Here is a 22,124-nt window from a genome sequence, read left to right as displayed (position 1 = left end):
CTATAACTTTTGCGCAAACCAAAAAATATACGCTTATTGACATTTTTTTTACTAAAGACATGTGGCTGAATAAATTTTGCCCTCAATGTATGACTAAAATTTAGTTTATTCGATTTTTCTTATAACAAAAAGAAGAAAATATCTTTTTTTTTCAAAATTTTCGCTCTTTTTCCATTTATATCGCAAAAAAAAAAAATCGCAGAGGCAATCAAATACCATCAAAAGAAAGCTCTATTTGTGGGAAGAAAAGGACGCAAATTTCGTTTGGGTGCAATATTGCATGATCGCGCAATTACCAGTTAAAGCAGCGCAGTGCGAAATTGCAAAAAGACCTCTGGTCCTTAAGGTGTTTATTGGTCCGGAGCTGAAGTGGTTAAAGTTGCAGTGGTGAGTCTACAAGAGCTCTGCAAGTCTACAGCAGTGTTTTTCAACTCCACTCCTCAAGGCATCGCAACAGGTCATGCTTTCAGAATTTCCCTCAGATGAAACAGCTGTGGTAATTACTAAGGCAGTGAAATTGATCAAATCTTCTGTGCAAAATAATGGAAAGCCTGAAAACATGACCTGTTGGGGCACCTTGAGAACTGGAGTTGAGAAACACTGCACTACAGTATGAAAATTCACCCACAGTCGGTCAGGAGGCGGAATCTAGCTCAATGGGCATGTCCCACTAGAGCTCTGCTCTGTGAAGAAGGAGAACTGCTAAACAAAGTCAGCCCACCAAATTATGTTTTACAAAAACTCTGAACATTCCTGTGAGGTGAGTGAATCATTTGGACTAAAAATGGTATGGGGGGGGAGGCTGGAATAAGTTTAAAAATACCCCCAGAGGAGGCGCTCAGGCAGACTGCAGTGAAAATGGCACCAGTCTCCTCAGCTACAGGCACAATCACCTCAGCACACAGGATAAAAACACAACGGTCTCAGCATGTCTCCTCAGAAGAATCTGACACTGAATTATTTCTGTCACAGAAATCTGCACATGAATTAACTGCATCCCAAAGCCTTATGAAACAATTTGAGAAGATGCTGAACAAAGCATTAAAGATTACCTCAGAACAAATGACCAGTAAGCTGACTAAAGAAATCAGAGAATTGGGAAATTGCACAGCTGCGCTGGAAATTAAAGTTGCTGAAATAGAAAACTCAACACCTGCATACTTGAATGAAATAGATCTTCTTAACGAAGAAAACATTACACTACAAAATAAACTGGAAGATTATGAGAACCGTGCAAGAAGGTCCAGTTTGCGATTCAGAGGCATACCTGAATTGATCACTGCCACAATTAACAGCATTATGCCAAGAATTGCAACCAGGAATACGGATTGAAAGGCTGTAAATGGACAGGGTGCACAGAGCTCTCAAGCCTAAATAAAGCAGATGGACCTCACGTGACATCATAGCAAAGTTCAATTTTTATCACACAAAGGAAAAACTCTTAATTGCAGCCAGAGAGAAAGAAAACCTAACCTTCCAGGGTCACAATTTTCACATTTTCGCTGATCTCTCTCAAGTAACCATTTCTACAAGACGTGCCATGAAACAATGGAATTACAACATCATAACATCACATACCAATGGGGTTTTCCATTCTCCATACGCTTCAGGTACAAAGGTACCAAACACATCTGTAGATCACAAACTAACTTCAACAAGCCTTAATTGAGCAATTGAGGAAATGGGGATTATTGCAGTGCCAATCAATCAAATAGGAACAAATTGATTTTAAAAAGGCAAAATATATGAAGTACAAATTCTAATTTTTTTTATTTAATACAATAAAGAGATAATCAAAATACATAGACAAGATATACAAGAATCATTGGGTTAAAATACACGTCTAATGAGTCAAGTTGGTCGAAGATGTTAGCAACCTTATAATTACTCAGTGGTCAAGAGTATCCCAACATGTTTCGCCATTACAATGGCTTCTTCAGGGGAACCAAAACTTGACCAAAGGGAAGACAAGGTAATAAGCTGAAGAAACATAACAATAGACAGAACTGTTAAAGAAAATTCTGGGTTATGTGCTTCCTGACTATTAGCTAAAGAGATCTCACAATCAGATAAAATTTGATTGAAAAATATGTTCACCCATGGTGTTCACTAATATTGGATGCATACATACCCCTGACTCGGTCCTCAGCACGAGATGAATGGGGGCAATCTTCTCGGTTAGAAAGCAATCCAACCTGAAAAACCACCATATGTGACTGCAGGGGGTAGAGAAGGTAGCAACTTGTCCCAAAACTACTTAAAGAGAAGGGACATGGTCAAAAAGGAATCTAAAAATAACTACTAATTTAAACACCCCCATATACAAGGGGGGAGAGAAAAATATTGGGGCCAACAAAGCCTCCATACGTACCAAAATAAATTGCTGAAGTGGATGTGTGTGTATATATATATATATATATATATATATATATATATGTGTGTATGTATGTATGTGTATGTATGTATGTGTATGTATGTATATATATAGCCTTACTTGACCTTAAATTGATCGATGGAACATCTGCAGCTACAACTTCACATAGAAGAACAGCATCTATCTCTTCCCTACCTAACACATCCCATGCAACCGGGAAAAATGGGGTTCATCACACACATAAAAGGGGTCGCTATGTTTGCCCTCCACAGGGCCAAGAAGGTCCAATGGACTGACAGGCTATTCTTTAAAAAATACAGTTATTAGCTAATATTGGAGATATGTTCCCAGAGGAACTATAACATACTGAACTCATTAACTATGCTCATTTGACCCAAAATTGCAGCCTGCAGCTGTATCCTATGAATAGAATACATTATGGGTCAGGGTAAATCCACTACTAAGGTTAAAGAGGAAGTAAACCCTGATGGGTTTACTTCCTCTTTGATTCCCTGCAAAGGTAAAGCATAATGGACTAATATGCATCGCATAGTAGTCCATTATGTGTCACTTACCTGACACAGGAGCCAGCGAAGTCACCGCTGTCCCCTGTAGTCCGGAGCGTCCATCTTCTTGGTGGATCTCGCTGCTCCGCCGCTGTCATTGGGCGAAGCCGCGATAATGTTACTCCAGCGCATGCGCACGGGAGCCGCCACTCGTGGCATATGGCCGTTGACAGCGGCGCGCTCAGTGAACCTGCACGCCCCTGTCTATGGGGCATGCCCCGTAGACAGCGGTGCCTGTCTTTCAGCAAATATCTCCTAAACCGTGTAGGTTTAGGAGATATTTCTTGGACCTACAGGTAAGCCTTAATCTAGGTCTTAATCTTAATTAATCTTAATCTTAAGGGTTTACAACTGAGCACAATCATATGGGAACATCATTTTCATCAACTATCTCCATACAGTATATGAAACAAAGTTTCTTTTTCTCTTTACCTAAATAGAATGGTTAAAAGAGCTCTCCTTATTTCCTACTTTCAACCTATAGTTGCATAATATTATCATTAAACAAATAAGGAGACTTATTCATGACTGAAATGATACAATTTATTTCTAGGGTTGATGTATTTATATAGGCTTTAGAAACAAAGTTTTAGAGAAGACTAAGTTCTTGATAGAAGACATATCCCATTTACCTTTTTTTAAATTAGATAGACTACTCTTTCAAGTATTGCAGGAATTTATTCATCTTAATTTTATTTATTTTTTCTATTTTTTTCTTGGAAAGCCTATTATAGAAAATAGATAATACTTTCATTAAGCCATAAGGGCTATAAACATGCATCCTAAAATGTATATATTTTTTTGTTTCTTGTTTAACAAAGCGGTTCTCCTATTCACGGAAGATCCATGTGCCTCACCTAGTCTTCCTCGGATCCCCTCCCTTAATATGGGGGGACTCGACGAGGGCCTCTTGTCCCCTGTTGGGGGGTTTTACCCTTTCATCACGGGTACATTTTGAATACATTCATATTATATTATTAAGCTTAGGTAAAGTAAACGTATCTGTCTTTTTTTCTTCTTTCCTAATCTAGATAACATTGAACTTTCTTTCTTTTTTTATTCCCCTTTTCAAGTCCATATTTGTTGAGTTGAGAAATCGTCAGGTCGGAGCAACAGGTGAGTGCTGCCTATTGACTTAGCTACCATCGCCCCCTTAAACGTTTTATCCCCGAATGTACAGAGACTCAATGTACCACAGAAACGCACTAAAGCGTTTAGGTCCTTCCAAGCAAAAACTGCACACATTGTGTGCCTGCAAGAGACTCATTTTACAGTAAAATCAACGCCTAAATTTTTTTGTTCATCCTATCCACAAATATTCACTGCCTTGGCCAAAACCAAACAACGTGGAACCCTTGTGTGATCCGGAAGGAAGATATCTAATGCCGCGTACACACGGTCGAACTGTATGACGTACTTAGTCTGCCGTACTTTCCGCCAGACTGTCCGTCGGACTTTCCGAACGGGCTACTTGCCCACACACACCACTTTTTCAGCGGACTAATACGGCGTACTAAGTCCACCGTACTATCCGCCCTACTTTTGAAATGAACGGACTCACCCACACACGCGGAGGAAAGTCCGCTCATTTCGAGCGTGTCTCCAGGTAGGCGGGGCCCGCGAAGGAGACGTCGCTGGCCCCGCCGCCTGGTATGGACTTAAAGGGGAACCCCAACGCCGAAAAAAATCGGCGTGGGGGTCCCCCCCAAGTCCACAACAGACCCTTGTCCAAGCACGCTACCCGGCCGGCCAGGAAAGGGGGACGAGCGAGCGCCCCCCTCCTGAGCCGTACCAGGCCGCGTGCCCTCAACATGGGGGGGTGCCTTGGGGAAGGGGGGGCCGCGCGGTCCCACCCACCCCAAAGCACCTTGTCCCCATGTTGATGAGGACAAGGGCCTCTTCCCGACAACCCTGGCCGTTGGTTGTCGGGGTCTGCGGGCGGGGGGCTTATCGGAATCCGGGAGCCCCCTTTAATAAGGGGGCCCCCGGATACCGGCCCCCCACCCTATGTGAATGAGTATGGGGTACAATGTACCCCTACCCATTCACCTGAAAAATAAAAGTACAAAAAAAACACAACACACGAGATAAAATACTTTATTGCACAGCTCCGGGGGTCTTCCGTCTTCGGGGGTCTTCTCGCCAGACTCCTCCGCTATCTTCTTGTAGCTCTTTTGCTAGCGGAGGAGTCCGGCTTTCTTCCTCGCCGCCGGCCTCTTCTCCCGACTTCGGGGGTCTTGTCCCCCTCTTCGGTTCTTCTGCCGGGCCACCGCGCCTTCTTATAGCTCTTTTACAGGCGGTGGCCCGGTCTTCTGTCGCCGCCGCCTTCCGTTCTTCTTCTTCTCCTTCTTCTCCAGGAGATGTTGACTCGACGCTCTCTCCGGCCACAATGCCAGGGACGCGCTGCGCGGCCACTTATATAGGGACAAGGGGCGGTGTCACATGGCTTTATGTCACATGGGTTGGTGTCACATGGTGACCCCGCCCCCTTACGATGTCATAGTCCCCATGTGACATCAACCCATGTGACCAACCCATGTGACATAAAGCCATGTGACACCGCCACTTGTCCCTATATAAGTGGCCGCGCAGCACGGCCCTGGCATTGTGGCCGGAGAGAGCGTTGAGTCAACATCTCCTGGAGAAGAAGAAGAAGAAGAAGAACGGAAGGCGGCGGCAGCGACAGAAGACCGGGCCACCGCTTGCAAAGATCTTAGCATCCCATCTAAGTAGATTCATTGGTATGCTTATAAATCGTGATCAAGTTGGCTTTATGCCAACACGACAAGCAGGCGATAATGTACGCCGAGCAGTTCTTTTAGCACAAATTGCCAAAACACGTTGAATTCCCTCCTGCTTTCTCTCACTTGATATTCAAAAGGCTTTTTTATATCTATATCCTGGTCCTACCTGCATTACACATTACAGAAGTGGGGTTTTGGCCCAAATTTTACTAACTGGTCAGGGCACTATATAATAAACCTAAAGCATATGTTAAATATGCAGGTTATAAATCTGATACCTTTTAATATTGAAAGGGGCACTAGGCAGAGGTGTCCGCTTTCACCCCTGTTATTTGCACTTCTTATAAAACCACTTGCCCAATGGATCAGAACTGGTATTGAAGTAGGGGGATTTCAACACAAAATTTGTCTATTCGTGGATGATATCCTCCTATTTCTTTCATCGCCACAAGTATCAGGCTCTAACCTAATGCCAATACTTGATGACTTTGCTACGTTCTCTGGCCTGTTTCCCAAGAAATGTGTAGCACTAAATGTATCCCTTTTAAATTTAGAATTAAGTTCAGCTAAGGTAGGTTTCCGCTTTACCTGGGCAGATAAATCCATTCCATATCTAGGAATATACCTCACTGCATCACTCTTGGATCTTTTTTCAGCTAATTACCCTCCAATGTTAAAAAATATAACAAATATGTTGAAATCTTGGAACCACCTTCCTTTATCATGGTTCGAAAGAATCAACACAATAAAAATGACAGTCTTACCCAAATTTTTGTACCTTTTCAGAGTCTTACCAATTCCAATTCCTGCCTATTACCTAAGAATTATACAAAAAAAGGCAAATGCATTCATATGGGTTTCTTCTAGACCACATACACAGCAATACACACTTTACCTCCCTAAATTAAATGGAGGTCTAGGTTGTCCTAATTTCGCATCTTATTATAGAGCAGCACATATAGCATCGTTAACTAAATATCATGCACTACAAGAATCCCCTCTATGGGTATCGATCAAAGCTGCTGAATGTGATCCCTTGTCAATGGCAAACCTGATTTGGCTCTCACTGAGAGTTCGTAGAGGGTTGCGTAATCCAATTACAAAACATTTTGTTTCCCTATGGGATAGATGCAAATTCAGAAATCAGTTGCAATCATTACATAATCCTCTACTATCTTTTTACAAAAACCCTGCATTTTACCCAGTATGGGTATCTCCTAGATCTTTCAGAGCATGGGCTAGAAGTGATATGCTGCAGATGCACATATTTGTGAATTCCTCGTCCTTTATCCCTTTCCCAACTCTCTGTGATAATTATGTAATACCGCAATCAGAACTATTTAGGTACCTCCAGATCAAAAATTTCTTTATGCCTCTTTTAACCACAGACAGTTCACTAACTAATTTAACTAACTTTGAAAAATATTGTAAAAACGACCCTCATTCTAGGGGCATAATCTCGACCTTATATGTTCAATTGTTAGCTAAACCTGAAACAGTAAAACCAGCTTATGTCCAGAAATGGGAGGTGGACTTAGAATAAACACTGGAAACCACAGAATGGAATCAAGTCTGGTTAACGACCAAAACAGCCTCTCCCAATATATTAGCGGTAGAGGCGAATTATTAAGTACTAATAAGATGGTACCTTGTATGTCCATAACTACTCATCAGATTGTTACTGTGGATGCCCTGAGTTAGGAACACATTTTCACATTTGGTGAAAATTTATTGGAATGAGATCTTTACTATAGCATCTAAAATGTTAGGAATATCCATTACCCCAGATCCCTCAATGGCACTCATCAATCGAAAGCCAGACTTTCTAACAAACACCCAATTTAAATTAATTGTTAATTTATTCACTGCAGCAAAACAAACACTTGCAAGAGCCTGGAAATCCCCTTCATTGATTGTGGATGAGTTAGTGAATGGGATGAACAACACTATGAAGCAAGCCAAAATGGCAGCTCTTTAAAGCTGACAAACTTATCAAATTTGAAAAAGTATGGCATCCGTGGATAAAAAAATTTACCATCAAATTTTAACAAAGAAGTTCTATTACCATGGTAGCTGACCCGAGTAAGTGATTACAGTATATGGATTCTGAGTGATATGGCAGCCCTTGACTCGACCCTGGGGATCTCTCTTCTTCTCTTCCTAGTTTCTTCTCTTCCTATCTTTCCTTACTTCTCTGTCTATTCTTATTATGATTTTGAAGCTCTTTCATACTTAAGAAGCTAATTCCTCTAATAAACCATACAATTTAATATGCGTTACTGTTATAGTAGTAATTATAGTTGAATATATCATTTACATTGTATTGAATATATAACTCTGAGCTTCATTACTTCTGTTGTATATTATGTTCTTAACCTATTGTCAAATACTCTATTGTATGTTCAATAAATCTTTGTGACAAGGAAAATTCACCCACAGTGATCCCTGTGGTGGGATGACTATTGCACAGCATAACTTAGCCAGAACTTGCAGCAGACTTGTAGAATGTTTGCAAAGGAAGTTGATCACGCAATGCAGACTTGCTGTAATTGTACAACAAACTTGTAAAGCCTGGCAAGTCCTGTAATGGCATAGCAAGTTATTTCTTTATCATACATCATGGGACACAGAGCAGTTATTCATGACTATCTGGGTTAAACGCTACCTCTAGGTGATTGGACACTGACAACCAATAGCAAGAAGGTTCCCCATATGGGAGTTAACACTGTTTTTTTTCGCCAGTGTCTTCAGGTGATGGTCACGAATGTGAAGCTATTCAAATTTTCGTCAATTGAGCGTCCCGGTGAGGACGTTGTAATCGGATCCGTTCGGATGGCACGAAGCTAACGGAATGGTACCCGAGCCTCGATGCAAGAATGAGGTTTTGCTTGTAATGTGTCCTATTTAAGTGCAGGACCCTTGGTAGTGGTATTCTGGTCATTATCTTGCCCACGATAACCCAAAGGGTGCTTTACAGGCCCAAGGGTAGGGGACCCGGTCCTTGAAGGTCCACTGAGGTACTACCCGCCGTGATGGGGGAAGATTGGGCCTGGCTTCTCAGGTCCTGCAGCGTGGACTGGTGAGTACTCCCTCTGGGACTGCTGTATTCCCCTCTGTTACTGTGTCTTTTCAAAGCTGTTACAGAATGTCTCCATGCTGTGTATTTTATAACAATGAGACGCCGGTGCCGTACGAACGTGCGTGCTGTTGCCGTACGGTTGTACACGTGCGCCGTTGAGGTGATTTTCGCCTCGTATGGTGGGCAGTCTCCAGGCATGAATGCGCCGTATTTTGGCGCCACTGTACATTTGGATACCACGCCTTCCGCGCGGATCGAATGACGCCATTTGGAACCTTTAAAAGAGGCAGTTCACCTGGTGTGTGCGGGGAGGCATAGAGCTTGTTGGGCACGTGAGTCTGCAGGTTTTTTTGACACAGTTGCATCAGGTTAAAGGGGACAGTGTTAAAACTGTAATAGCTGCTGTATACTGGATTACAGTTAGAAGCTCAGAGGGAGTGCTGTCTTCCCATACTTGTAAGCAATGTCTTCCAGGAAAAAAGGAACAGGGAGCAAGACCAATACAGGGTTAAGAGTACCTCCTTTAAAAGCAGGAGATCAAACTCTTGAGGATGTTATCCCAGCTTCCCCTGAAGGTCCTGCGGCTTCTGGCTTGGCTGAGCCATTGCATTTGTCAGGCATTGTGGCCATGGGCGTCCGCAGAACTTTTTCCAAGGGGGGGCATCATTTTAAGGCCACTCATGCTCCGCCCCTTTTCGACAATCTCATGAAAATCTTTCCACTGGTAATACATATGTGTTATATAACAGATAATTCATCTTCACTTTGTATTGGAAGTTACTCAGGCGGCTGTGTTCCATGCCCATATAGCCTAGAGAATGTACATCTTTTTACATTGCAATACATCTGTTGTGGCCATATTTTGATCTCATACTGTCACTGTATAGGCTGTTTTCATCAGGATAAAAATATGGCAAAAACAGATGTATTGCAATGTAAAAAGATGTACATTCTCTAGGCTATATGGGCATGGTACGCAGCCACCTGAGTAACCTTGCGGACGCCCATGCTTTCAAAAACCAGCCCTGGAATAAATTTCATACCAGCCTCACAGCATTATTATACCAGCCCAACAGCATAACATCATTATTTTCTTGTTCATGAAAGGGAAAACCATAATTTTACCAATTAATAGTGGCAAGTGATCAATCATCAAGGGGGACCCCAGGAACTCAGAACGTGGGGGGGGCACCTTCTGCAGAAAGAATACTCGAAGGTAAGGGGGTGGGTTACTAATATAAGGAGGAAACCCTTTATATCAGTGCCCCTTACATTATCGTATTCACTCCCCCCTTACATCAGTGACCCCCCCCCCCCCGACTGGCCTGGCGGTGCTTTCACTGACCTCCTCTCAGGTGCACTGTGCAGGGCTCAGTCAGTCGGTTCCAACTTGGTGGGTCTGGTTTTATCCTATGGTCTCCTGTCCACAGTCCACACAAGTCTGACTTTTCCCATGACCCCCATCCCAGCGGTACTCCCACTCTTGACTCCTCTCCAGACTCCCTCAGAGACTGCAGACATGCTACAGGAGATGGTCAGAGACTGCAAACTTGATGCAAGAGCTCAATGCAGCCTCACTGTGCCCACCAAATGCAGCCTCACTGTGCCCACCAAATGCAGCCTCACTGTGCCCACCAAATGCAGCCTCACTGTGCCCACTAAATGCAACTTTACTGTGCCCATCATTGCAGCCCCTCCTGTGCCCCATGTCCCAGTCTGCAGTCCCTGTCTGTGGGAAGGTGTGTTGTTGATGCTTGGTACGGTACCTTGCATGCCAGCAGGATATCCATGATGGGCAGCAGCAGGCAGGGTCTGTTCTTGTTTTGGATGGGGACGGTGCTCCTTCCGGAGGATCTGTCTGCTGTAAGATGGAGTGGTCCCTGGCCACCTGCACCTTCAGCCATCCTCATTTTCTGGCCCCAGTCAGCCTGTCCTCTGGTCCTGGGGAAGTGGAGAGCCCTGGGTAGGAGTTGGAGAGAAGAGTGTACTAGAGAGTAGAGAGTACTGGTGGGTTGGAAAACACATGGGTGGGGGCAAAGAGCGAAGGGGAGTGGAGATCACAGGGGTGGGGAGCAGAGAGCGCTGGGGGAGCCAATAAGAACAGAGGTAGAGAGCACAGTAGGCTGAGAGCACTGGGGGGGCTAAGAGTGTGGGGCGGTGAAGAGCACTGGGGGGGGCAGAAAAACAGGGGTGGAGAGCACGGGGGCTGGAGAGTACTGGGGGGTACAAAGAGCAGGGGGAGTGGAGAGCACCAGTGGGGGCCAGAAAGAACAGGGGTGGAAAGCAGGGGAGACTGGAGAGCACTATGGGGGGGGGGTGGAGAGAGAGCACTGGTAGGGTTGGAGAGCACATGGGTGAGGGGAAAATGCAGGGATGGAGAGCACGGAGGGTAGAGAGCACTGGGGGGGCTGGAGGGCACCAGGGGGGCAGAAAGGACAGGGGTGGGGAGAATGGGGGGCTGGAGAGCACTGGGGTGGGGGCTGGAGAGTGATGGGGAGAGCTGAGGAGCACTGGGGGGAAAGAACAGGGGGCAGAGCACGGGGGAAGCACTGGGGGGAGTGGAGAGCACTGGGGGGAGAACAGGGGGAGAGCACTGGGGGGGAGAACGGGGGTAGGAGAACGGTGGGAGAGCACGGAGGGGAGAGGACTGTGGGGAGTGTAGAGCACTGCGGGGGGGAACAGGGGGGAGAGCACTGGGGGGGGACAGGGGAGAGCACTGGGATGGTGGCTAGAGAAGGATGGGGAGAGCTGGAGAGCAGGGGGGGCAGGAGAGTGTGGTGATGGAGGAGAGCACGGGGGGCAGGAGAGTGTGGTGCGGTGAAGATCACCTGGGGGAGCATAAAAACAGGGGTGGAGAGCACAGGGGCTGGAGAGTACTGGGGGGTACAAAGAGCAGGGGGGAGTGGAGAGCACCAGTGAGGGCAAGAAAGAACAGGGGTGGAAAGCACGGGGGACTGGAGAGCACTATGGGGGGGTGGAGAGAGAGCACTGGTAGGGTTGGAGAGCACATGGGTGAGGGGAAAATGCAGGGATGGAGAGCACGGAGGGTAGAGAGCACTGGGGGGGCTGGAGAGCACCAGGGGGGCAGAAAGGACAGGGGTGGGGAGAATGGGGGGCTGGAGAGCACTGGGGTGGGGGCTGGAGAGTGATGGGGAGAGCTGAGGAGCACTGGGGGGAAAGAACAGGGGGCAGAGCACGGGGGGAGCACTGGGGGGAGTGGAGAGCACTGGGGGGGAGAACAGGGGGAGAGCACTGGGGGGGAGAACGGGGGGAGGAGAAGGGTGGGAGAGCACAGAGGGGAGAGGACTGTGGGGAGTGTAGAGCACTGCGGGGGGGAACAGGGGGGAGAGCACTGGGGGGGGGGGAGCACTGGGGGGACAGGGGAGAGCACTGGGATGGTGGCTAGAGAAGGATGGGGAGAGCTGGAGAGCGGGGGGGCAGGAGAGTGTGGTGGTGGAGGAGAGCACAGGGGGCAGGAGAGTGTGGTGCCGTGAAGATCACCTGGGGGAGCATAAAAACAGGGGTGGAGAGCACAGGGGCTGGAGAGTACTGGGGGGTACAAAGAGCAGGGGGGAGTGGAGAGCACCAGGGGGGCAGAAAGGACAGGGGTGGGGAGAATGGGGGGCTGGAGAGCACTGGGGTGGGGGCTGGAGAGTGATGGGGAGAGCTGAGGAGCACCGGGGGGAAAGAACAGGGGGCAGAGCACGGGGGGAGCACTGGGGGGAGTGGAGAGCACTGGGGGGAGAACAGGGGGAGAGCACTGGGGGGGAGAACGGGGGTAGGAGAACGGTAGGACAGCACGGAGGGGAGAGGACTGTGGGGAGTGTAGAGCACTGCTGGGGGGAACAGGGGGGAGAGCACTGGGGGGGGACAGGGGAGAGCACTGGGATGGTGGCTAGAGAAGGATGGGGAGAGCTGGAGAGCAGGGGGGGCAGGAGAGTGTGGTAGTGGAGGAGAGCACGGGGGGTAGGAGAGTGTGGTGCGGTGAAGATCACCTGGGGGAGCATAAAAACAGGGGTGGAGAGCACAGGGGCTGGAGAGTACTGGGGGGTACAAAGAGCAGGGGGGAGTGGAGAGCACCAGTGAGGGCAAGAAAGAACAGGGGTGGAAAGCACTGGGGACTGGAGAGCACTATGGGGGGTGGAGAGCACTGGTAGGGTTGGAGAACACATGGGTGGGGGCAAAATGCAGGGGGAGTGGAGAGTACAGGGGGGAGCCAAAAAGAACAGGGGTTGAGAGCACTGGGGGGGGGCTAGAGAGCACCAGGGGGGCAGAAAGAACAGGGGTGGGGAGAATGGGTGGCTGGAAAGCACTGGGTTGGGGGCTGGAGAGTGATGGGAAGAGCTGAAGAGCACTGGGGGGGAAGAAGAGGAGGGAGAAAGAACAGGGGGGAGAGCACTGGAGGGAGTGGAGAGCACTGGGCGGGGGGGGGGAACAGGGGGGAGAGAACTGAGGGGGAGAGCACGGGGGGAACAGGGGGGAGAGCACGGAGGGGAGAGCACTGGGGGGAGAGGAGAGTGCTGTGGGGGGGGCGGGGGGAGCACTGGGGGGAGTGGAGAGCACTGGGCGGGGGGGAACAGGGGGGGGAGAGCACTGAGGGGGACAGGGGGGGAGCACTGGGATGGTGGCTAGAGAAGGATGGGGAGAGCTGGAGAGTTGGGGGGGGCAGCAAGAACAGGGGAGGAGAAAACTGTGAGGGGGGCAGGAGAGTGTGGTGGAGGAGAGAGGGGGGAGGCAGGAGAGTGTGGTGGTGGAAGAGAGCACTGGGGGGGGGGGCAGGAGAGTGTGGTGGTGGAGGAGAGCACTAGGGGGGCAGGAGAGTGTGGTGGTGGAGGAGAGCACTGGGGGGGGCAGGAGAGTGTGGTGGTGGAGGAGAGCACGGGGGGGGCAGGAGAGTGTGGTGGTGGAGGAGAGCACTGGGGGGGCAAGAGAGTGTGGTGGTGGGGGAGAGCACTGGGGGGGCAGGAGAGTGTGGTGGTGGGGAGCACTGGGGGGGGGCAGGAGAGTGGTGGTGGAGGAGAGCACTGGGGGGGCAGGAGATTGTGGTGGTGGGGAGCACTGGGGGGGGCAGGAGAGTGGTGGTGGAGGAGAGCACTGGGGGGGCAGGAGAGTGTGGTGGTGGAGGAGAGCACTGGGGGGGCAGGAGAGTGTGGTGGTGGAGGAGAGCACTGGGGGGGGCAGGAGAGTGTGGTGGTGGAGGAGAGCATGGGGGCAGGTGAGTGTGGTGGTGGAGGAGAGCACTGGGGAGGCAGGAGAGTGTGGTGGTGGAGGAGAGCACTGGGGGGGGGCAGGAGAGTGTGGTGGTGGAGGAGAGCACTGGGGGGGGGCAGGAGAGTGTGGTGGTTGAGGAGAGCACTGGGGGGGGGGCAGGAGAGTGTGGTGGTTGAGGAGAGCATGGGGCAGGTGAGTGTGGTGGTGGAGGAGAGCACTGGGGGGGGCAGGAGAGTGTGGTGGTGGAGGAGAGCATTGGGGGGGCAGGAGAGTGTGGTGGTGGAGGAGAGCACTGGGGAGGCAGGAGAGTGTGGTGGTGGAGGAGAGCACTGGGGGGGGGCAGGAGAGTGTGGTGGTGGAGGAGAGCACTGGGGGGGGGCAGGAGAGTGTGGTGGTTGAGGAGAGCACTGGGGGGGGCAGGAGAGTGTGGTGGTTGAGGAGAGCATGGGGCAGGTGAGTGTGGTGGTGGAGGAGAGCACTGGGGGGGGGGCAGGAGAGTGTGGTGGTGGAGGAGAGCATTGGGGGGGCAGGAGAGTGTGGTGGTGGAGTAGAGCACTGGGGGGGCAGGAGAGTGTGGTGGTGGAGGAGAGCACTGGGGGGGGGGGGCAGGAGAGTGTGGTGGTGGAAGAGAGCACTGGGGGGGCAGGAGAGTGTGGTGGTGGAGGAGAGCACTGGGGGGGCAGGAGAGTGTGGTGGTGGAAGAGAGCACTGGGCGGGGGCAGGAGAGTGTGGTGGTGGAAGAGAGCACTGGGGGGGGGCAGGAGAGTGTGGTGGTGGAAGAGAGCACTGGGGGGGCAGGAGAGTGTGGTGGTGGAAGAGAGCACTGGGCGGGGGCAGGAGAGTGTAGTGGTGGAAGAGAGCACTGGGGGGGCAGGAGAGTGTGGTGGTGGAAGAGAGCACTGGGGGGGCAGGAGAGTGTGGTGGTGGAAGAGAGCACTGGGGGGCAGGAGAGTGTGGTGGTGGAGGAGAGCACTGGGGGGGGGGCAGGAGAGTGTGGTGGTGGAAGAGAGCACTGGGGGGGGGGGCAGGAGAGTGTGGTGGTGGAAGAGAGCACTGGGGGGTGCAGGACAGTGTGGTGGGGAGGAGAGCACGGGGGGGGGGCAGGGGAGCACAAGGTGAACTGGGGATAGTAAAATAAGTTGGATACACCCCCCTCCTATCCAGGCACTGTGGCACATAAGGGCGGGCTGTACCTGCAGCATCTCCTTCTCTTGATCATAGTGCTGGATGGCTCTGTGTACTGCGGCCGCTCTGTAACATGGCCCCGCCCCCCCAGACCGGCTCGTGTGATAGGCGGAACGTTGATTCTCTTTACTATCACACGAGCTGGTCTGAGGGGGCGGGCCATGTTACAGAGCGGCCGCAGTAAACAGAGCCATCCAGCGCTCTGATCCATAGGAGTCGGAGAGGGTGGAGGATGCAGCCGCCAGCGGACATAAAAATGAAAAAAAAAGTGAAAAAAATGCAGCATGGCAGCGGCTACGGCAGACACCTTGGGGATTCCAGGGGGGGGGGCACTTGACCCCCCTTGCCCCCTGCTGCGGACGCCCATGATTGTGGCCACAACTGGTGCCCCTGCCTCGGCTTATGTTACTAAAGATGATTTGGCATCCACTTTATCTGGCCTTGAAGGTAAAATAGCGGGTATGATTGCCTCGGTAACACAAGCAGGGAGAAAGCGTAACAGATCTCCCTCTCCTGAACCTGATCATGATGGTGAGTCATCTGAGCATCAGGATTCTAATAACCAGGCAGGGCCAGGGGACCCAGACCTAGAGTGGGAGGAGGATCTGGTCGCAAAGGATCGGGAAGAAGGAGAAGCTGAGGACTCTTCAACGGGAGAGTCTAGCTCGGATGAGCCATTTTCAGCCTCCCAGTCCCAAAAAATATTTGTCCATTCTCTGACAGAGATGGTTCGAGCTGGGTTTAAATTACACCCAGTCCAGGAGACTGGACCCTCCTGTTCTACTTTGGGTTCTCTTCAACCTCAGCAGGGTTCCCAGGCATTTCCTGAGCATCCGTTATTAGAACAGGTGATCTATGCAGATTGGGATCATCCTGATAGGATATATTTACCTCCAAAAAGGTTTCCCCTCTTGTGTCCTATAGATGAGAAATTCAAGAAGAAGTGGGGTACACCTCCTGGTGGATGCTTCAGTACATAAAAATTTGACCTGCCCAGTGGATAACGCCCAGGTATTTAAGGATCCAGCCGATTAAAAGGCTAGAAACCTTTCTAAAGGCTTCCTTTACAGTAGCTGGTTCAGCTGTTCAGTCAGCGATAGCAGCTATTGGCATCTACCAGTCCTTAAAAGATCGTGTTAAAAAATTGGACAGGAACCTACATTGTCAAGAATTATCGAAGCTCCCTCACACCTTGTGCTTTGCAGTAGATGTATTAAAATCTGCAATCCAACAGATGTCTCATTGTGCACTTCTGTCCGTGCATATGCGCAGGGTCTTGTGGCTAAAGAGCTGGTCAGCCGAAACACCATGCAAAAAGCTTCTTGCAGCTTTTCCTTTTTATGGTGAACGCCTGTTTGGCAAAGATCTGGATAAGTATATCCAAAAGATCTCAGGTGGGAAAAGCGCTTTGCTCCCTGTTAATAAGAAGAATAAGCGACCCTCCTTTTAAGATTCCCCGTGCTCCAGGACCTAGTTCTTCTTCTCCCAATCAGTATCGACGGCCTCAGCAGTCCAGTTTAAAAAACAACACAGGGTCAGAAAAAACCCTGAACTCAAAGGTCAAACAAGCCCAGTTCTAAGTCTACCCTGTGAAGGGGCACCCCTGCTCTTACGGGTGGGGGGAATACTTCGGCTGTTTTTGGACGCTTGGAAAGAACAGGTTCAGGACAAGTGGGTCATTTCCATCATAACATCAGGTTACAAGATACAGTTTCAGGAGTTCCCTCCAACTCGGTTCCTGAGCTCAAGGTTTCCGGTGGAACCAGAGAAAAGGAAATGTCTGCTCCTAGCCTTGGGGCATCTGAAAAAGCAGGGAGTAATCATCGAGGTCCCGCAGGAGGAAAGGTTCAAAGGATTTTACTCAAACCTGTTCACCGTACGGAAACCGAATGGGGAGGTAAGGCCCATTTTGGACCTCGAATCTCTCAATCTGTTTCGAAGTGTCCGAAATTTCCGTATGGAATCAACTCGTTCAGTGGTAACATCCCTAAAGAAAGGGGATTACTTAGCATCCATAGATATCAAGGATGCATACCTCCATGTGCCCATCTCCATCCCGCATCAACGGTTTCTCCGTTTCGCGGTAGAAGGGCGACATTTTCAATTCGTCGCATTGCCCTTGGTTTAGCCACGGCTCCTCGGGTCTTCACAAAAATTCTGGCCCCTGTATTGGCGGTCCTAAGATCCCAGGGAATTACTGTGGTAGGATATCTGGGCGATCTTCTTTTGAAGGATCAATCTTGTCCTGTCCTGGTCCAAAACATCTTAAAGACCGTACAAATTTTGCAACACCTAGGATGGATTCTGAATATAAACAAATCAAACCTTCACCCATGTACTTGGGCCTAAACTTGGACACTATCCAAGAAAAGGTGTTTCTACCTCCTGTAAGGATCAACTCCATACTGGAGCTCATCCTGAGGGTCAAAAGAGAAGGAAAAACCATCTGTTTACCTTTTGTATGAGGCTATTGGGCAAAATGGTGTCGTCTTTCAGCGCAGTCCCTTATGCTCAATTCCACTCCAGGTTGTTCCAGAGCAACTTTTTAAGGGCTTGGAACAAAACCACTTTAACTTTGGATCATCCTATGATCCTGTCCCAACAGACAATACGGAGCCTAACTTGGTGGTCAAAATCCAGCAATTTAAAGGTCGGAAAATCCTTTTCACCAGTGGCCTGGAAAGTTGTGACCACGGACGCCAGCCGTCTGGGCTGGGGAGCAGTTCTGGGGGAAGCGTCGGTCCAGGGACAGTGGTCTTAAGCAGAGAAGGCCTTGCCCATCAATCTCCTTGGAGATTCGGGCAGCCCGACTAGCTCTGCATTTCTGGACTACCAAGCTGCAGGGTCTCGCAGTCCGAGTTCAAACCAAAAATTCCACAGTGGTCGCTTATATCAACCACCAAGGGGGCACCAGGAGCTTAGCAGCTCAGAAAGAGGTGGATCACATATTAAGATGGGCAGAGAGGCATGTGCCATTTCTGTCGGCGGTATAGACAACTGGAAGGCAGACTATTTAAGTCACCAAAAGTTGTTGCCAGGGGAATGGTCCCTTCATCCCAAGGTGTTTCTCCAGATTTGTCAGTATTGGGGGACCCTAGCATCCAGGTTCAATGCCAAAATGGACAGATTTGTGTCCAGAACCAACGATCCTCTTGCAGTCGAGACAGACGCATTGGTGACTCCTTGGCACCAGTATTCCCTACTGTATGCCTTTCCTCCAATCCAAATCCTGCCGCATTTGCTGCGCAGGATACAAGAGGAACTAAGACCAGTGATCCTGGTTGCCCCAGCCTGGCCCAGGAGGTCCTGGTACACGGAAATTGTGAAATTGGCAGTAGGGGACCCACTGATCCTTCCGTTACACCCGGATCTATTATGCCAAGGACCAATATTCCATCTTGCTTTATGGTCGCTGAATTTGACGGCCTGGCTATTGAAGCCAGGGTGTTAAAGGACCGCGGGGTTAGAGGTGCAGCCTTGTCCACTTTGATAAATGCTAGGAAACCGGTTTCCAGGGTCATTTACTACAGGGTTTGGAAATCATACATTTCCTGGTGCGAAGGGAAAGCTTGGAACCCTCGTAGGTATACAATTGGAAAGATCCTTGCTTTCCTTCAGGCAGGTGTATGCTTAAAATTGTAAAGATTGGAGAAAACGCGCTAATAAGTTCTAGGTGTAGGATAGGCAAACCCAGGCAATGGACTCAAAAAATGTATATATATGTATATTTTTAGGTTGCAGCCCCCCCAAAATGAAGAAAATCCCCACACGGGGTTTCCACAACAATAAATACAACCTAACAACTGGGGTATCTGGCGCTACCTTTTATCGGAAAATAATAATTAATAATTATAAACACTTGAAAGGAAAGTGTATTTTGGTGGGAAACCCTAAAAAATGCCAGCAAGTCCAATAACGCACCAACCTATTCTAAGAGCTAACCGGTCTCTCAAATAATAATCTTATATATCCAATTACTGCCACATGAAGATATTGACTCCTTGTCAAAGGAAAACACAATACAATCCTTTAGAACCCACTAGCTCTAATTCTATACAAGAATAGACAAAACGGTAACCTCTGCTAAAATCGCATAGATTGACCTTTTGCGATTCAGACACAAATATGGTAAGTGTGACCTTATCTAATATATTTTTTAATCCGTGTTAGAAGAATATATAATTTACCAAAAAAAATTATATATAAATTATGTGAAAAAAAATCTAAATAACAAAAGTGATACTTAATGCGACCATAACCTTAAAGTCGCATGAGAATTAATAATGTGACTTATCCAACAATTCATCAGCTAAATTAGTAAACAAATCTAATTTGAAAGTGCAGATATCTAAAAAGTGTATAAAGTGCAATTAGATACAGGTAAAAAATAAAAATAAAAATTCTAAAGTGCAAAATATATATCACAACAAATACCCAACTAAGTGAATCGCAAAACTGAAAAATAAAAATGAAAATAAATAAAGATAGAAATAAATAAAAAATAAAAAACCAAAAATTAAAAATAAAAATAAAAATAAATAATAAAAAAATAATAAAAATAAAAATAAAATAAAGACACAAATAAAAAACAAAAAATATAAAAAATAATAAGCAAAAAAAGGGGTTAATTATAAAAAAGAAAAAACCAAAAAGCCAAAAAAAAAACAAAAAAGGTCATATAGTGTCCACTTGTCCAAAAATCTTCAATAGTGCAAGTCCAACAGTAAATGTTCATAAGGTGGCTTTAGTGCTTGTTGTAAAATCTTCAAAGTGACTTCCGTGCTCCCCCACAAGGTGCCCCACTCACCAGAAGAATACACCCCTGCAGGGGTAATTCGCCTTTAAACCAAATTTGAGGAAATCCAGCTCCTTAGCCCATATATTGTATGATCATTCGTATCCAGAAGGAAATTCCATTTTTACCCTCATAGGAAAAAAATTATAGTCTCCATAGTGTAATACGTATAAAAAACGTTTATTTCCACAAAAAACAAAAAACAAAATTCATATGATAAAAAGGAATGGTAATCAATATGGAACACAGTCCAACAAAACTTCCACTTAACATAGACTCCGTGGGTTATTGATCCATTTCTTATATATCAACCCCGAAAAATAAAAAATCAGGATAATGTATATAAAAAATATAAAAACAAAAACACACTTAAAATAAACGCTAATGGCTATCTGGCCCCAGGGGGACAGGAACCATCCTGAGTAATATAAATTGCTCCAATAAGAGTGAGCAATATCCCCAGATTAGTTCCGTTTGTAAAAATATATTATTTATAAATTCCCCTAGGGTAGAGCCCTTATAGCGAATCTCCTAAACACAATGCGGGTTCTGCTCGGTGGATGCGCAGCGTGCGCTCCAACTGCGTTCCAACCACCGTAGGCGACCCGGAAGTGACGTAGTAAGCGTAACTCCGTCTAACGTGTTTCGTCATTGACGTCTTCAGCGGCGGTGTCACGCCACTACACACTACACATTAAATAGGGAAGTAAGAAAACTACTAAACGCCTTAATGATCATTCCCATTCCCAGCATCCCCTCAGACTCTGATTGGATGCTGGGAATGGGAATGATCATATATATTATACACTTTTTTAGATATCTGCACTTTCAAATTAGATTTGTTTACTAATTTAGCTGATGAGTTGTTGGATAAGTCACATTATTAATACTCATGCGACTTTAAGGTTATGGTCGCATTAAGTATCACTTTTGTTATTTAGATTTTTTTTCACATAATTTATATATAATTTTTTTTGGTAAATTATATATTCTTCTAACACGGATTAAAAAATATATTAGATAAGGTCACACTTACCATATTAGTGTCTGAATCGCAAAAGGTCAATCTATGCGATTTTAGCAGAGGTTACCGTTTTGTCTATTCTTGTATAGAATTAGAGCTAGTGGGTTCTAAAGGATTGTATTGTGTTTTCCTTTGACAAGGAGTCAATATCTTCATGTGGCAGTAGTTGGATATATAAGATTATTATTTGAGAGACCGGTTAGCTCTTAGAATAGGTTGGTGGGTTATTGGACTTGCTGGCATTTTTTAGGGTTTCCCACCAAAATACACTTTCCTTTCAAGTGTTTATAATTATTAATTATTATTTTCCGATAAAAGGTAGCGCCAGATACCCCAGTTGTTAGGTTGTATTTATGCTTAAAATTGGCCTTGGGCACAATTAAAGGTCAGATTTCGTACTTATCTGTTTTCTTCCAAAGACCGATTGTAGCCCATTCCTTGGTGCGTACCTTTTGTTAAGGGAGTGACGCACCTAAGACCACCGATTAGGCCCCCCTTATGCCCCTGGGACTTGAATTTGGTACTGTCAGTCCTTCAGTATCTTCTCTTTGAGCCTATTAAGCAGATTCTTTTAGTGCTATTGACCAGGAAATTAGTCTTCTTGGTGGCCATAACTTCGGCCAGAAGAGTGTCGGAGCTAACCGCCCTTTCATGCAGAGAGCCTTACTTGATTCTGCACCAGGACAGGGCAGTCTTGCGCCCTCATCGGGAGCTTTTGCCAAAGGTAATTTCCAATTTTAATTTGAATCAGAATATCATTCTGCCCTCCTTTTTTCCAAATCTCGGGTCTAAGGAAGAAAAGTTACTCCACTTGCTGGATATAGTAAGGGCTGTCTACTTAAGGGCGTCAGCCCCTTTCAAGAAAACGGACTTTCTTTATTCTGCCTGAGGGTCCTAAGAAAGGACAGGCAGCTACAACTTCAACTATCTCAAGATGGATTCGCCAAGCTATCGTTCAGGCATATGAGTTGAGGCATAGGATTCCACCGAGAGACCTGAAGGCACATTCCACTAGAGGGGTTAGTGCTTCGTGGGCAGTGCATCGACAGGTGTCTTTGGCTCAGGTCTGCAGAGCAGCTGCTTGGTCTTCAGTTCACACGTTCACCAGATTTTATCAGGTGGATGTCAGGTCTCGAGAAGAGACGG

This window comes from Lithobates pipiens, unplaced genomic scaffold (assembly GCF_037356315.1).
Source record: "Lithobates pipiens isolate NorthernLeopardFrog02 unplaced genomic scaffold, aLitPip1_a1.2 Scaffold_13, whole genome shotgun sequence".
In the NCBI taxonomy this organism is placed as follows: Eukaryota; Metazoa; Chordata; class Amphibia; order Anura; family Ranidae; genus Lithobates; species Lithobates pipiens.
Note: the sequence above shows the minus strand (reverse complement) of the source record.